Consider the following 18,000-nt stretch of genomic DNA (forward strand, 5'->3'; position numbering starts at 1 on the left):
AATACACCCAAATATTCTGATAGGAAATGATAAATAAGCCTTTTTGTTCCAACTGAGGATCACAAAGAGATGCTATATGCTGAGGCATCCTTCATTTATTTTGATAAGCGGGGTTGCTGCATTAGGAATCTGCAATGGTAGCGCGAATAATGGACACTTTGGTGGTTTAACCCTATTATATTCAATGACTGTTTGCCACCCTGACTCAAGAGTTAAGATGGGTTTTGTACGCCAGGGCTAATTTATCTTTTTCTGTTGCGTTCCAAAAAAGGGAAAGGGGGGGGGGGGGGGGGAGGAGGACAAAAAATGAGAAGAATCTGCAACCAGGAACTAAAACAATGAGCCAGGTTAGGAATTGTCTTTAGATAGCTAATGCAGGTAGACATTTTCAAGAGAAAGCAAGAAGAAGTGGTCATTATCCATTATCTGCATGAAATATTTTAAAGAAAGAAAGCTGGCTTTTGCCAAAAAAGAGTATAACAAAAGAAGTTTAGAGTTCTTTTCAGGAAACAAAGGAATGGATATTACTTCCAAGCACTGTAAGATTGCTTTCAAGGCAGTGGATATTTTAAGGGAAATTGGGCTACGCGAATGAAGCAGAAACGTGGATGGTTTTCCATGGATTTGCACTGTTATTTCGGACAGTGCTTCACTGTCCCTTTTCTGGTCCCAACTTAAATTTTCCAGACTTGGAAAGAGGCCTGCACTTGAAGAAATCTTGCTATAGGTGGAAAGAGAGAATATATCTTGCTGAAAATAGCATTCAGTGGTAAAAAAGCTGACCGCAAAAAGAAATAACCAAAGGAAAAAAAGGTGCATTTAAAATACAGATGAAGGGGGGAAGTGGTCTTACTCATTACAGTTCCAAAATGAAAGAGCATACATTCAGCCTACAAACCATTTCAAGTGAACATTTCAAGTGAAGTTTTATGCAGATTAATAGTCTTGCCCAATGACCTATTTTGCCACGACAAGCAGCTCAGACCTGTACAGTCTGTGTGCTATAGAAGTTAGGGTGTCGAATTAGGATCTGGGAGGCCTAGGTTTGGATCCTCTTTCTGACATGACAGTTCACTGGTTGATTTTGAACCAGTCACTTTTATCTCAGCCTAATTTACCTCATGGGTAATTGATGACAATAAATGAAGGATGGGAAAATTGTATTTTAAGTCATGTTAGGTCCCCATGGATGAGTAAAGCAGGATATCACTATATTTAATTTCTCAGCATGGCCAAAACTGTGGATACTTAAATCCAGAGCTTGGGCCATGGACAGACAAGATGGTTTGCAATACTGAAGGTCTCCTTGTCTATTAAAAAAGTTGCCCAGTGAGCACAGCTGTGCTGGAAATATGCAGGACAGAGCTGTGTTCCTTTCTGAGAAATGTGTGCACAAGGTCTTCTGGGAAGTGTAGTTCCCACTAGGCTACTTTTTCAGTCGGATGCAGGGGGTGCCACGGGAGGGCCGAGGCCCAGTCACTTCTGGGGTCGATTCCCCACTTGCGGAATCGACCAAGGTTCGACCTGGTCCATGAAAGTACTGACCTAGGTCGATTCCACAGCAGCCGCGCTCAGAGGGCAGAATCACCTTGGTGCCTTTTCTCCTCAGAAGAGGCAGCAGTGTCAGAATTAGCCATGATGTCTGCTCTACTCAGCTATCAGATCAAAATGGCATCCATCCCTCAAGAATGACAAACGTTTTTAACATGCCACCAGAAAGGAGGGAAGGAGTATAATTGATTGGCTACGCAGGAAAAATGTTGCAACTTGAAAGTAAACCGGGGGCCATGCGTAATCACCTGCAGTTCTTCCTCCCAGCCTGAACGTGCTAATGGGCTGCCATGCGGAGAGGAACAGAGATGGAAATTTCCCAGTATGTATGATCCTGGTTTCCCCCCGCAATGTTTTGGCCATGGGGAAAATGCCCCAGCCCACTTACATGGCAGAAGGTGGATTCAAAACTGGGTCTCCAAGATCCAGCACACTAACTGATACACCACATTAAAAAAGGTAAAGTGTCCCCTTCAGTCGTGTCCGACCCGGGGGTACCACTGCGAGGAGTGATTTCATAGGCAAGCTGTTTTTGTGGGGTAGTTTGCTATTGCTTTCCCCGGCTATTCTTTACCCCCTAGCTGTGTGCTAGGTACTCATTTACCGACCAAGGAATGGATGGATGGCTGAGTTGACCATGAGCCAGCTGCCAGGATATCTGACCCACAGGGGGCTCAAATTCCTGACCATGTGAGTGGCAGTGCAAGCACTTAACCACTACTCTACACGGCTCATCACACCACATTAGCTTATTTCTATCTCTGGATCATCCTTGCTTGATCCAGAAACCTCTGTGCAATAACCTGATTGCACCCAATGCCCCTAATTTATGATTTAAGTATTGCCACCAATCTGTGTGACATATGTAGATTTTAAAAAAAATGTATACCACCATAACAGAACCTCTTCCGCTAATCAAGCATTTCAATGAATTAATCTTCTGCATTTCAATTTATATGAAGATTTACATTTGACGAAAACCGTCTTAAGGAAATCACCAGCCCCATACACCTTCATTAAACATCCCCAGCTGTCTGTCTGCATTTCAAGGACATGACTGTCTTATGTAAAGTGTCCAAAAAAAATGAAACTATTTAGGGAAAGTGAGAGGTTTAAAATATATAATATTGAGCAATAACGTTGTTAAAACATTACTCCAGTGGACTTCACCAGCTCTTGCGTGCATTTGGGATGATGCTTCCCAGTTGGCTGCCCCCCCCCCCTTTTTGAGATTGTCTATGTTTATACTGCTGACAAGCAGTCTGTTCCCCCCCGCCTCAAAAAAAGGACTTCACAGCATGAGTTCCTCTTCTGTAAAGGTTATAGTAAACATGTCAAAGCTTAATTAAGCAGAAAATTTTATTTGTGGGGTGGGGGCTGATACATTTGCGTCTACCTGTTGGTCTATTGGCGAGAACAAAGACTTTCACGAGGAAAATGCATTGTAGTGGTAAGAATGAGGCTACGTTTGGTGGTGGTACGTTTGGTGTTTGGTATGTGGATCGGAGCCTGCAGAGCTGGGCTGCCTTCAGCAAACGGTGGCGGGGAGAATCCCTTCAGCTGCACACAAAACGTGCAGCACAAGCTGAGACTGAAACTGACCAGAGAGCAAAACGGTCAGATGGGAAACAGCCTCTTTCCCACTCTGACCACTTTGCTGTCTGGAAAGCACCAAGAAGCCACCTCTTTTTCAGTCATCTCCAGGACATCTTATTTTCGGTGTGTGAAGTGAAAAGAGGCAGTCGCCTCTTTTGAAGAGGTATCATAAGCATCTTTTTTTGTGCTGTGCAGAATGGACCCCTGTTAGTTTTGCTCCTCAGATCACTCAGTAAAATCCCAGGTATTGTTTCCGCACAGATTATTGTTGAGAGCCTGCATCGGCATTGATCATGCCAATGTAGGCTCTTGGGTCGCTCGCACAAACGTCCCCATGGGATGCGGAAGCTGTTGGATGGCTCCACACAGCTGGGCGTATTCCCCTTCCCAGCCCCAAATGCCTCCTGAATTCTGCTGGCAGCCGTCGCTCTACCGTTGCTTCGAGGAGTCAGCCAGGGGACATTTCCGCATGGCTGAAAGCGACGGTTGTGCTATGGGAGGCCTGCTGGTGTATCTCCTGGGTCTCCTCGGAGCATACAGCAGAGCGACCGCCGCTAGCAGGAGGTGGGTGAGGCATTTGGGGCTACAGGCAGGGGAATACTTTGATTCCACCCACTGCCGCCACGGCAGCGTTGATGGAAGTTAGTAGCAGCCAGGTGAAACTCGCTTCCCAAGCTGGCTTGAAAACACCGCCGAGCGGGCACAGAGCACTGCCGCATTGATTACCGGCAGCGGCACCTGTGCGCAGCGGGTCCCCGCCAAAACGGTAGGTTTTAATTGGCTGGAAGATAAGCTTTCAGCCCGCGGTGCAGAAACTGCCCCTGCTATTAGACTAAAATATTTTAGATAGTTCTGAACCGTGATCCACAATGGCTGCCAAGTTTGATGATTATCTTGGGTGTAATTTTCAACCTTCCAATCGCCAATTGATGCGTATCTGCATTGCACCACAGAGCGCGAGCAAGAGCAATGCCTCCCATAAAGTTATGTCAGCGGTCCACCTCAAAACACAACGCGAAATAAAATTTTTACAGGCAGGTAATAAAACGTTTCCTCCATGGGTATTCTGCAATGTTTTTTTAGCCCAACGTGTTTTAATTCCAGCCTGGAAATACTGGTCGGCATGCTGTTCCCTAGTGGTTCTTTTGTGAAAACGTTTTGCAAAACACGTCACTTGCACAAGGATCTCTTTGTGAAGATGTTTTCCACGCCACCCAGACTTCTTTGGCGTCATTTACTGGGCTCGTGCCTGTCACCCGCCATTGAAGGTTCTTCGGGGGGGGCTTTTTGTATCTGCCTAAGACAGAACTCTTTGAGAATTGGTAGCAATCGGGTTTTAAAGCTTCGCGTAATCATCAGAACCATGGAGTTTTTGAAAAGAAATGGAATGACCACAAAATGGTGTAGCCAGGAAACCATTTTGAGGGGATGAGTGTAGACAAATGGGGGAGGGGGTTCAGGGGTTTAGGCAGATATGGCTGTAGATATGGCCAGCGAGGGGATGCCAACCTCAAAGTGGGAGCTTTGGCTTTCCCCAAAATTGCTAAAGCCACTCCGCCAATTAAGGACACCAGTTGTCCTGGGGGGAAATGGACCCTTTGTTAGGTAGACTTTGCATGACACTGTACCCTGCTAAAGTCCTGTCCCCCCTCCGCTCCATCAATTAAATCTCCTGAGATTCCACAATCTGCCAGCTGGCAGCTCTATCATTAAGCGCTTAGACTGGATCTCCAGTGCTAAAGACTGGAGAAAATCTTTTTGTCAGTATGCAGAAACCAGGTTAGACAATGACCAATACAAGTATTTACTCAATGCATAAGTATTCATTTTATTTATTTTATAGTATTTGACACCCTGTCTCCATACTATTAGCATCTCTAGGTGGCTTACAAAGACAGGTGCCTATAAAGAAAAGCATTCAACTTTCAGATTTCAATGCTTAGGTCTCTAAGGATCTCCTCCATCTAGAGCCTACTCTCTTCAATATAAGATCTTTTCCTGTTATTCAAAATACTGTATCTATTGGATGTTCTAGAGATCATTGAATTGTAATCAAGACTGCAATAATACAATAAGTTCCTTTGGAATGGCCCCTTCCACACATGCAGAATAATGCACTTTCAATCCTACTTCTTCAATGCACTTTGTAGCTGGATTTTACTATGCGAAATAGCAAAATCCACTTGCAAACAGTTATGAAAGTGGATTGAAAGTTCATTATTCTGGATATCTGGGGAAGTCGGGCTAATGTGGGGCAGGGATTTCCAAGTTGTTGTTCCTGTGCATTGATTTCAAAGTTTGTTCCCCTTCCTTTTGCAGAATATCCATTGAGCCATAATATAAAATATTTTCGGGGTTGTAGCTTTGATACTACAGGATTAAAGAGAAAATACTCGATGAGCTAATCTATACAGTGGTAGAGAAAATAGCTTTCCTGTTATTCAATTCTACATTTTCAAAGCATTCTTATTAGGATTAGTGGTTCCTTGAGCTTAAAGGGAGTCTTGTGTTCTCAAGATGTTCTGTAATGGTGTGCACTTAGAACATTGAGTAAGGGCTTCTCATGCCAGTAAATGCATCAAGTATTTCGTGTATTATCGAAGGCTTTTCACTGCTGGAATCACTTGGGTGCTGTGTGGTTTCCGGGCTGTATGGTCGTGTTCTAGCAGCATTCTCTCCTGACGTTTCGCCTGCATCTGTGGCTGGCATCTTCAGAGGATCTGATGTTGGGAAAGCAAGTGGAGTATATATATCTATTTGGAGTGTCCAGGAATTGGGTGAAGAAATATTGTCTAATGAGTAACAAAGAAGGCAACCAGGTCAATAGATTGAGGGCATCTGAAATAGGAAAGTAATAAGTAACAATGAAGTCTATAGCATGGGAGTAACAATGGAGATAGCTTAAGGTACCACTGGGTAGAACATCTGAATAGAAGTATCCTGGCCTTTGTTCCCTTTGTCTATGGTCATCAGTATTTCATTTTGTAGCCTGTTTTGTAAGGAAGCATCCTGAAATGCTTTTGATCCAACAGCATCCCATTCCTCGGACCTGCATTGTCTGCAGGAAGCAAGAAAATTAGGAACAGAATGTTTCACTCCTTTGCCGGTTGTCATTTTCTGGAGTTGGATAATATCCATTTGATCACATCATTTTAATGGGACTTAAGAATGGTCTCACAGATTAATTTTATCATCATATTCTATTAAAGGGATGGTTAGGCACTTCCCGTTAGAGGCAGGAAAATTATTAACTTCGGAATCTCTAGAAGTTACAAAGAATTACTGATCGTCTGCCAACAAAAAAACCACTACCAGCCTTCCACCAGCTTTTTCACATCTTGTGCTAACAGTCTATAAATTAGAAGGTTAAAAGTAGAAATCCTCAGAAAGCAAATGCAAGAGAAATGAATGTGTAAAAACACTTCTCTATGTTGATATTTTACATATTGATATTCTTTTTTCAGGTTACACCCAAGAAGAGGACCTGAAAGAGGCAGTGAAGACATCAAAGAGGAAGAAGAGGGATGACTATGAGAGCAATTCGACCACTCATCTTCAGGGCAGCAATGACACTGGAGTACGGGATGAGAAAGGAACATGACAGTGGGCCCCGATCCAAAGTTGGAGAACTTTAGCTACTGGGGGAATTCTCCAGTAAGTCATGTCTCCAACCAAGACGCTGAGAACAGAATCGCTGCTGAGTGGCGCATTAGTGACCAAGTGGCAGACATCAAAAGCCTTTCCTCTAGAGAGACACAGGACCCCAAAGCCAACGCCCAGCCCAAACTTCCCCAACAGAGCAATATAGCTGCATGGATAAAGATAGCCAATGGGTTTATGCCGTTAACATCCTTTCAGACTCTTTATTGGACGGAGAAGCTTAGGAGTTAGGACTCAAGCTGTCAATTAGGAAGAAGAGAGGCTGTGACCACAGAAATGGAAGCCGAGCAAGAAGTGTAGTTTGACTGGCATCAGGATGCCTTGAGCCAAGAAAGTCTGCAGCAGAAGTTTACCCACCAGGCCTTCGTCCTCAAAACCAAATCCTCTTCAGCTCTGTGCAGCTCTGCCAGACAGAGCAAGCAAAACAATGTCAGGACTGGTCTTCACGGGCTTCAGTCGGTTCAGGTTACCCGACAGTGCACAGTGCCTGCCTACTTATACCTTGGTGGAGCTCACAGTACATATGAACTGACATATGGCCATTACCAAGATGACAACCATAAAAAAGACAAGCCACAGGCCCTAATGAAGGCTACTCCCAAGCTCCGGAAAAGGGCCTTTGGGACATGGATAAAGAAGATGCCCAGAAAGTTTTAAATGCATTGTTCTTGTGAGTGGACTCCTTTGATTCCCTTGAGATCTAAGTGTTCCATAATGATCAAAACAAAACTACTACCAAAAGGAGTGCCTTTGGAAGGAGCCAGTCCTACCACCATTTCTTTTAAGAATGGTGAGCTCCCACAAAGAAGCGTGTCTTGGAGTGTGAACAGACCTTGCTCCTACAGACTCTACCACCGAATTACGTTTGCAGATACTTTTTCTTCTTCTCAGAAGAGGCGTAACCTACAGTTGTCATCTAACAATGCGCTATGGTTATCAAGATGGTGCCATGATTACACATGGCAGTTTAAATACAAATCCTGCAATTCACAGATTCTGAGAGTGTATGGAATGCTTTGGGAGCTCCACTTGATACCTTGCAGCAGCTCACCATGCACATGATAGTCACGCAGGACACTTCCCTGAGAAAGTCACTGGGCGCTCAGCCCTCGAAGAAAGAGAAACAGCTTGTTTTGGATCCCCTGGCTGTGGAGAAAATGCAATTAGAAGCTCTCAAGGAGAAGCACCAGCTAGTGACGCCCAGCTTTCAACACCAGGCAACAGCAACACAGCTGGAACCTGCAATCCCTGCTTCAGAGCTGAAAAGAGAAGCAAAGCAAAATAAACCAGAGGAGGCAAACAAAGATGAGAAGAAGTAGTAAAGAATAGAGACTCACAGAGACACTCTTCAGAAACCAATGGATCCTACAATGAAGTACCAATATCTTAGAGAGGAAGACTTAGAAGATGCTTCAAAAGGCGGTGGGAGACATTTTAGAAATCTTTAGAAGAGCTCTGATCCCACCACACAGCAATCAATGCAGCTCAAATGGGAGCACCCAGTTGGGTAGCATATCCTAACATCCATGCACAGCTTATCGAAGCTCTCTGGAAAGGAACCAAACCTTCCTTACCTGCTTAGGGTCCCCAAATTTCTCAAAGATCCAGACCAGCTGTTACAAATAAACTGAGGCCTAATTATACAAGTGGAGAGAAATGATGCCTTTAGTTCCTGTCTCACCCTCACTTGTGGGCCAAGGGCACTCAAAGTGAAGAAAGAAGCAGATTACCAAAAGGAAGGACAAAGGGACTATGTTAAAAGAGGGAAAAAAAGTAGACACCACCCCAAAACAGTCATAATGAAGGAGGAATCTCCCCCCTCAAGTTGAAGCATGCATGGAACCCAAAAGGGCCGATCCAAGTCCCTTGAAGGAGGAGGTCACAGCAATAGAAGATGAGGAGAAAAGAAAATCAAAAGACAAAAAATGGAGCCAACAACGTTGTCTCTCTCGAAAGCAATGGGTGTGCTACCCCTAGCCACTCCTCTGACTTGCCTTGTTTTAAACCCACTGAAGCCCTGCAATCTGTGCTGAACAACCACTTGGGTAAAACAAACGAGCCCTTGAGACCATAGTCCAATTCCAGCCCCACTTCAAGTTCCATCTCTGTGTTCCATAAACCTAATTTAAACATAATGGAGGAAAGTCGGTTTTGTCTCCCACCCCTACGCATGTCCAAATCCTACAGGAGTTACATCCAAGCGCTACATGTTTAACAACAATATTGACCAGCCAATAGATTTGACCAAATCTAAAAAAACAAGAAAGAATCATCTTCTCAAGCCTGATCTTGTACCTCCCCATCTCAGAAGCATGCACTATCTGGCATTACAGACATGGTCAAAGTTCTCCCCAAAGCTCACGACACCAAAGAGCCTGCTTCCTCATCCTAGGATCCCACCAATGGAGCTAGAAATGGATGTCCGGCGTTTCGAAGATGCTCCTCAACAGAAGTCTCCACTTTACACAAAAGAAAGGAAGGGCAGTCCAGCTGGAGTCCTCAGCACCTCCTCATCTTGCAAGCTCAGTTTGCTTCCAGTCTCTTCCAGACATCTGAAGGTAAATATTTATTGTCCGATTTGGGCCCTCAAGAACGTATGCAGATCTCCAAATTTACTGGACTGTCCATGACTACCATCAGCCACTGGCTGGCCAACGTCAAGTACCAGCTCAGAAAAACTGGAGGGACAAAGTTTTTGAAAAACATGGATAAAGGGCACCCCATCTTTTATTGCAGCGACTGTGCATCTCAGTTTAGAACCCCATCGATGTACATCGGCCATTTAGAATCCCATCTAGGGTTCCAAATGAAAGACATGAACAAGTTGGCTGCGGAGCAGCAAACCAAGGTAGAGCAAGAAATCTCCAGAGTTTCAGTGCAGAGATCTCCTGAGACAATAGCTGGGGAAGAGGACACAGACTCTAAGTTCAAATGTAAGTTGTGCTCTCGGACATTTGTGAGCAAACACGCAGTAAAACTCCATCTAAGCAAAACACACAGCAAGTCACCAGAACACCATTCACAGTTTGTAGCAGAAGTGGATGAAGAATAACTCCTGAGGTATGCATGCCTTAACTGCACAGCGGGTTTCAATGTTATGCTTGTCACAGAGGGCTCCTAAAGCACTTCTGCTTTCTAAAAAAATATAATATGGGTCAAAGTTGCCAACTTCCTTTCAGGCAAAGGCACCTCAGTCTACGACAGCAGCAGGGAGGGGAGGAATGAGTGCGTCTTCTCCCATAGCTCCATTTCCGTGATACACTTTTGAGCATTTCAAATGATTAGTCTGCTATTAAAGGGGCAGGGACCTCTGCTGAGAAAAGATTTGGCAACCTTGCTGGCTGTCAGTTCCATGATCCTGCCTAGTTAACCCCACCCATTAATCTTGCATTTGAAAAGCAAAGTATGGAGGACACTTCACTCTAATGGCTTCTATTGAAACTGCTATCTGCTTGTAATATTTTAAGCATCTCTGTCACCCTTTTCTCCCTAGTCGGCACATGCGAGCAGGAGGTGGAGCAAGCGCGTTGGACAAGGGTTCTGTGTATTTCCAGTGTCCAGTTTCAGACATGAGATTTCTCGATTTCATTATGATTCCCTTAAATATGCTACCTTAAAAGCATTTCTGACTTCATTGCCTACTGCTGAGAGTGCATCAGATATGTTTTAAAGAACACTATCGTCACCACACTAACAAATCGCACACCTCTTACCTTATTTTGAGAAAATGGTATGGGAAAGGTCTGTCACGTTGTAGGAGTACATATTTTGCATGTTCAAGATGACGGCATTCCCTAGCTGAAGGATTCCAGGTACTAGAACTGGGAAAGGCTGAATGGAATTCCAACTGAGGGCAGGTGCCACTTAAGGTAAACAGCTCCAGGTTGTATGGGCAAAAGGTCTTAGGCCCACTCCGCACAAGCCAACAACACTAGTGCAGGGCTGGTAAAAACACCGTTTGGGGGAAGAACTTTGCACGGCTGCTGCCCCTGAAACAAGGCAGCACCATGCTTTCCCCCGCAACCAGTGTTTCCTTAAAAAACACTGATTTGCACCCGGTGCCAAGTGAACGGCACCGAGTGGGAGGTGCTGCTTTTAGGCGCATTCTTTTTTTTAAAAAAAAAGTACCTTTGCTCCCTGTGCAGCTCCGCAGGGATGAGGAGACACACCGTGGTCGCCGGGGCATGTTTCCGCGTCCCTGCAGAGCTGCGCAGGGAGAGAAGGTACTTTTTTAAAAAAGGATGTGCCTCCATGTGGAGGTGCCTCTGTGGGCCCTGGCAGCCCCGGGGCTGCACCGGAATAGTTTATCCCAGTGTGCAGCCACTTCACTGGCTCGTGCCAAGTGGGCCTCAGAGTCCATGGTAAATCATATCTAATGAAGGGTATTCCCATCAGCTCAATGGGACTTCTAGCTCCCTCCTCCAGCTGCAGCCCGAAGGACTCTCTGAAATACTATCCTAGGGGTTCGGGGGACTTTTCCAGGGATACAGCAGGAAGTGGGGGGAGAGTTCAGAGATCAGAATCAACAAATAAGGACCTCTCTCTTTAAGCTGATATTTATTATGGAATCCAAGCTGGTATAAGCAGTTTTGTATGTGCATAGGACATGGAAGAGTGGGTCTGGTCTCTTTCGAAAGGGAACTCTCTTTGAGTGGGTCCCTGAAAGATTCTAAAGAAGCAAACCCCTGTTTAAGAATGTTACTCAAATAGCTATTGAAGGGGGGGAAAGTGAGGTGAAAGGAAGAACCCCAACTAAAGAAGATACTTGGAGCACCAGACAAGTATCAGCAGGTTGGAGGGTAGTACATGCATGAAAAAGAACTCACTTTAGACATCCCAAAGGTGAAAAGAGAAGAGGAAACATGAGATGCTTTTTCTTTTCTTTTTCTTTTTGATAATGTGTTTAAGGAGTTGTTTACGTTCTGTGCCTTTGAAAATGAAAATAAGCTCTTAAAAGACAGTTACAAAATATAAAATAAAAGAAGAAAAATACTCCAATAAACACACTTGGATTACATTTTCTTGTATCTCTGGGAACCATCCAAAAGGGGGAGGCATACATTCTCCCCACCTCTGTACAAAGCCCAGAATCCCTGGAAGAGGAATTGGAAGCCACATTTTCTCTTTCACCTGCATCTTTAGAACATTCAAAGTGGCTTTACTTAAGTTTCAGTGTCTAAATTTATGCCACACTTACAGCACACGCAAAGCCAACCTCAGAGCTAATAGAGAGTCAAGGAACCTTTAAAAGGAACATATTCAGATAAGTGATGTCTAGTCTCTGCAAGGTAATTGTCCACTAGATATTTTGTCACCTACATTCATATTTTAGGAAAACCACCCCCCGCCCCCTGGCCAAATGACTCCAGCATATAGGGATTTTTATTGGCTGCAGCCTGAACATTCCTAATCTGCAAAATGTGAAGTCTCTATAACTGAACTGTAAAACAGACCAAGCTACATGGAAAACATGTATGTTACAGTCATTGGTTATTTAGTGATTTATCTGGCCTCAAAGAATGATTTGTGGAATTTCTTTGTTACATATAAAAAATAATAAATTCATTTGTCCCATATAAAAATATAAAAGTTGTGATCTTTGCTTTTTTTTGGCCAAATTTTGGCATCCTGTGCATCATTATTTACTGTATTTGCCCAAAAGAAAGACTAGGTTCCTGCCCTCAGGTGTACCATCAAAAAGAGAGTACTGTCTTACATTCTTATACAAGTATGTACAAGTAATGAACCTTTTTAGGGTAGTCATCTTACGTTTAGAATCATCTTCCTTTCAGGTAAATATTGTATTTAAACAGTTTACATTCCATAGTTTCCAGACATTGACCAAAGCAGCATTCCTTTCCCATATAATTTGAAGTCTCATATTATTGTGCCACTTTTGGTGTGAAGCTCTGAACTGTTCACGCATTTGCATTTCCCACTGCTCAGAATTATACACCGAAGCATTTCCTGCCTTTCCTTTTGATTGCTTTGATCACTCATGGCCTCAGTTGTATGGTCTCTCACATTCATTGTGACCTCCATTCTTTCCAACTGAACAAACATCCGAGTCTTGGGCAAATAATGGTTTGAAGTGTGTGGCAAGGAGAGCAAAAGCCAGAATCACACTCTGCTGTACAACCAACACAACCAGATGTAAGCCTGACCTGCTTGAAGTGATGAGGGGTTGCCAGTAGGGGTGCAGTCGCCTTCCTCTCCTCTTCTTTCAGGAAGAAGAGAAGGGAACAGTCAGGGGCTGAGAGAATACAGTAGAGATGGGTTGTAGTATTTCGGTCACAATTCCCCACAAAAGTGCTGGGGCTCCTCCCCATTGCTTCTGGAAGGGTTTGTCTCCCATCCCACAGAACAGAGATCAGAGAAATTATGGTGACTTCTCTCCAGTACAAAGAACAAAGGGATACAAACCCAAAGAGGAGTTTCCCAGATCATATAAAGGAGAGGCATAATGAGAAATAATAAACACTTTATCTCCCCGCGAACCTGGCTTTTGTAAAATAAATTTCATTCATTCATTCATTATTTTATATTGAACTTTTACTTCACCCTTTCCCAACCGGTGTTGGGTCTGGGTGTCTCTCATTATGAAAACAGTCAAGTTTGTGTAGTTTAAAACCATATAATATATCCCTGGTGCACTAATATTATCTCATTCACTGCCCAGTGACTGGTCAAGGAAGGACAAACATAATACAGGCCACTACATTAATACATTACATTACAATAAAGATAAGCAGGAAGAGGATAGGGAGGCTGGCAGTTATATAACTGTTGCTGCTTCAACCATAGGCCTGTCCACCACTGATGATGAATGGAGAATCTTCCTTTTGAAACCCAAAGTCAACAATGAAGGACATACACTCAGCAAGACTGGGTGAATATTCTGCAGATAATATATAGGGTATAGGGCAGTGGTGGCAAACCTTTGGCACTCCAGATGTTATGGACTACAATTCCCATCAGCCCCTGCTGATGGCCAATTGGCCATGCTGGCAGGGGCTGATGGGAATTGTAGTCCATAACATCTGGAGTGCCAAAGGTTCGCCACCACGGCTACAGGGTATACAGTGGGGAAATGGACAGTGCAAGGAAAAGTTGAAGGCAGAAGGAAAAGAGGAAGACCTAACCTGGAGTGGATCGACTTAAAAAAGGAAGCTGTGGCCTTAATTTGCAAGACCTGAGCAAAGCTGTTAATGACAGGATGTTTTGGAGGTCATGCATTCATAGGGTTGCTGTGAATGTATGATGCTTACAAATGCGCACATACAATAGAGGTTGGTCTTATCTAAGATGCGTGGAATGGTATTCACACCAATAAATTTACCGCATATCCCCCTCCTACTGCAGCCTGCTGTGCTACCAAAAACCATGCTTCTTAGGGTCAACGGATGTAATGGTTGCTCATCATCCCTTAACAGAGTTGTTTTTTCCCCTCCATTTTATGCATGCAATCTTAGACTAATTGTGGGAGTGGTCAGCCCAACATTTCTTTGTATTACAGCTGCTAGGTAGGCTCTGTGGTGCATTAAAAACCCAGGCTCACATGTAGAGTTCTTGTACTTGGGGGTTCCTCCTTCATTCCTATGGAACTTTCTAGAGTGCCTAGAAGTCAGCTTTGGCCAGCAAAATAAGCAGAAAAATCTTTGTAGCCATCAAAATTCCTTGCCTTAAAGGAGAAGCCACACAAAGGCAACCACTACGAATAAGTGAATTTGTGTGCTCGAGCTTTGCCTATTCCTTTTATCTCCCTGCCTTTCTTCCTAAATCTCCTGAAATGAAATGCCTGACTTGGTTACTGCAAGTCATGGACATCTCTGATCTGTGTTTGAGCTGTGGTTTTGTACAACAGCTACCATGAAACAGCAGTGAAAGTGCATTGGCTTGAGGGTGCTTAACATAATATCTCCAACAATACCAACAGTGTGGGGGGGAAGATACAAACCAGGAAGCATTAAAGAGTCACTTCCTGGGGAGGGGTTTACAAACAACCATAATTATTCGAATGTGATGTCTCTGTGCTGATTGGGCATGATTCACAGTGAAGGCCCTGAGGAGGGTTGGGGCGTGGACTCTGGGGAAATTTGAGCTCTAGTTTGGTTCAGACACAAAACACAGATTGCCAGTTGATCAGAGGAAAAGGACAGCCTTTAACCGCAGAAATCAGCCGGCAAAACTTCTCACAGTACAGTAGACTCTTGTTATGTGTGGAGAATCTATTTCTAGGATCACTGTGAATGGTGAAATATATGAATATCAAGAGGTGAGGATCTGCTGCCTCCCAGCAGTAACACAACCACATTTCCTGTAAAATGATGATGTAATGTTTGCAATGATTAAATGAACACACACACCCCAAAATGAGGGAGAATTCCAGCCCAGAAAAAAAGATTTGAGACAAAGGATTTTTTAAAAAAATGATATAGTGAAAAAACAGGCTGGTACAGTAATACCAATCAAGTGGTAACTAACTAGCATTTTATTCCTGCTTATCACCTTTTCCCCTACTTTCCCATATTCTACATCACTTGCTTCCATTTTGAGTGGAAGAATGTGGCCAAGGTGCAGACCACCAATAAGTGAAATTGCACGACACAAAATGGCAAGGGTCTTGCGTGTGTGGATGGGCAGCATCAGGTGCTAAAAGGAAGCTACTATTAAAGATGGTGGTCCTTATGAGGAGAGAAAGGCGGAGCATAAATTATGTAAAATAATAAAGGTACAAAAGCAGAATCTCGGAAGAAAACCGTTGGCAACCGGCCGCAAATGGGAATCACCGTAAGCGTTCTTCCCATTGCTACGGCAGAGTCCAGAACTATAAATGTGTCGCATTTTTACTGACTCTGGGATTTGGTTAAGTGGAATGATTATAGTTGTAGTGCTATTGAGAAGATCCAAATGACGACTTTCGGCTGCACAAGGGTCCCTTAGTAGAAAAGGTAATGATGCTGTCTTTGGATACTTATGCAGTAAAACAGAGTCATTAAAAAGCTAATAAAAAAAAGCCATGAAAACACACTCAAAGTGAACTCATTTTAAAGAGCTGATTTCCGGACATGCAATTAGCTGCATTGCTACAACCAGAGCATTTTCATATTCAAAAGATCTCTTAGTTCTCTCCCGAGGACTCGGCTTGTACTTCTCTATTATCATTCCACAATTTAAAAAATTCCAGAAGTAAAAGAAGTGAAGACCTAAAAATGGGAGGGTTTGAGGGAGAAAAAAAGTTTTATAGCCTTTTTTCCCCTCTAGCGAGATTTAAAAAAAAAATATCGCACACAATGTTGATGTTTGCAAGTTTTCTGCATATGAAATATATAGAGACAAACAAATAATTTGGGTGCTGGCCAGAAAAAAGCATCTGCTCAAATAGATGAAAATACCCATTTTTAAAGGCCTTCTAGCTTAGGGCTTAAGAAACACTTGAGACTGCAGTGTTATGTCTTATAAAGACACTTAGGATAGCAGCCCTAACATATAAAACAAGCAGTCAGTCCGTATCCAGAACTTACATTCTTTATCATTTAGTAGAAAGCAATGCAAAATTTGATAAAACTGAAAGGACAAACATGGATTTCTTTCTTTTTTCTTTAATGTCCTCTCTACAATTAAACAATTGGTAAAATTTTCCCTAGTGTAACTTTAAAACAAATTATTGCCACTAATGTTTTGGTACCCCAAACTTGTTAGTTACCTGTATAATTTATATATTCAAGTATGCTGTATCTTAGTATCTTGGAAAGAATCGATTTAAATGGCATTGAGAGCACCAGTGGTTGGTTATGTGGGACTGTAGTTTTAGTTTGTATGCACTGCAACACAAGTTGTGTGAATTGATGAGCTGTTTTGAATAGCACTGTATAGATTTTATATATTTTTCTCTCTTTTTAAGCTCGAAAGCTTGACTGAATTCTTTAGAGCTGTGCTAAAAATAAAAGACTCCAAAGTTTGATATTGACATTTCCTTGAAAGTTGGAAGTAAATCCTATGCAGAACAAAACTTTATACGCATTTTTGATTTTAAAAAACCCACAATTGATTACCTGCACAGACGTCGTATAGTAAAATTAAGTTATTCTTGCATTAAGGAGTTACTAAACAGATGCTAACAAAAATACTAATAGGAAACCTCAAATGTTTGGTATCTACAATCATTATAGAATGCTGATAAATATTTAGAAATTGCAATTAAGCATTAGGGATATCGTGATATTTGAAATGTAAAATATTTATCTATTCTACACACTAAAATATATATTCTTGAAAAGCTAGACAAATTTCTGAACTTAGAGAGCAATCCTAAACAGGTGTACTCGATGGGGTTTGCTCCTAGGAAAGTGTTTTGGGATTACTCTGTTAATGTCAAAATCTTCTCAAAATAATCAGCTGTCAAATTTCTGTTTCTCTTCCTCCCAAATTCTATTGTCTTCTTTGAGCATCAAAGGACATTTACTATATTACAGAATAGTAATCTTGAATACATTTTTTAAAATAAATCTAATGTAGGCATGTATATTTTTCTCTTACACATTCCTCTTTCTTTCTCAGTTTATGTACATTTCACAGGTATTTGCATTTTGCATTATAATAGAACATTCTGTTGGATTTAAATCAGCCTTACAAAAAAGTCACTCCGTTGTAGGGTTCTCTTTTCTTTTCTTGCTGAATCTGGAAGATTTGGAATATCAGAGACATTACAAAGAGTTTCTTTCAGTGTTCATCTTTAAAGATATTTATTCTTTTCTAAATCGTCATTAATAGGCAAATTCTAGCTTCACCTTTGTAAGGCAAATACTATACCCTAGAAGGACCATTACCTGAACTTCTGTTTTTGTAAATTCACTGTGATCCCCTGCCCACACCTTGTAGCATAAAGACGAAGTCTGAGAGGGGAATATCAGTAATTAGGGAGTCGTGATCTGTCTGGTCCTCTCCTTGAAGCCTTTCCCCGTGCAAAATTACAAATAGCAAAAGTACAATAAAGTAATGTAACTCAATCCATCTGGTAACTATTTTTAGTCTTGTATTCCGTCGACTGTCTATATCGATCATAATTCCTGTTCAGTATGGTGAGTGATTGATTTCATACTTCAAAATGTAGCTGATGAGTATGATTCATGTTTCCGTGTATTCAGTGTGTGTGTGTGTGTGTGTGTGTGTGTGTGTGTGTGTGTGTGTGTG

At 42.6% G+C, this 18,000-nt stretch overlaps 1 protein-coding gene and 1 pseudogene across 2 annotated transcripts in view; both read left to right on the plus strand.

Annotated features, from left to right (window-relative positions):
• LOC125432877 (teashirt homolog 2-like) overlaps nt 1-18,000 on the plus strand; it is a 484,512-nt gene that overhangs the window by 171,203 nt on the left and 295,309 nt on the right. The gene's annotated exons all lie outside the window — the stretch shown is intronic.
• LOC125432653 lies at nt 6,745-12,391 on the plus strand (annotated as a pseudogene).

Source organism: Sphaerodactylus townsendi, linkage group LG05 (genome assembly GCF_021028975.2).
Source record: "Sphaerodactylus townsendi isolate TG3544 linkage group LG05, MPM_Stown_v2.3, whole genome shotgun sequence".
NCBI lineage: Eukaryota > Metazoa > Chordata > Lepidosauria > Squamata > Sphaerodactylidae > Sphaerodactylus > Sphaerodactylus townsendi.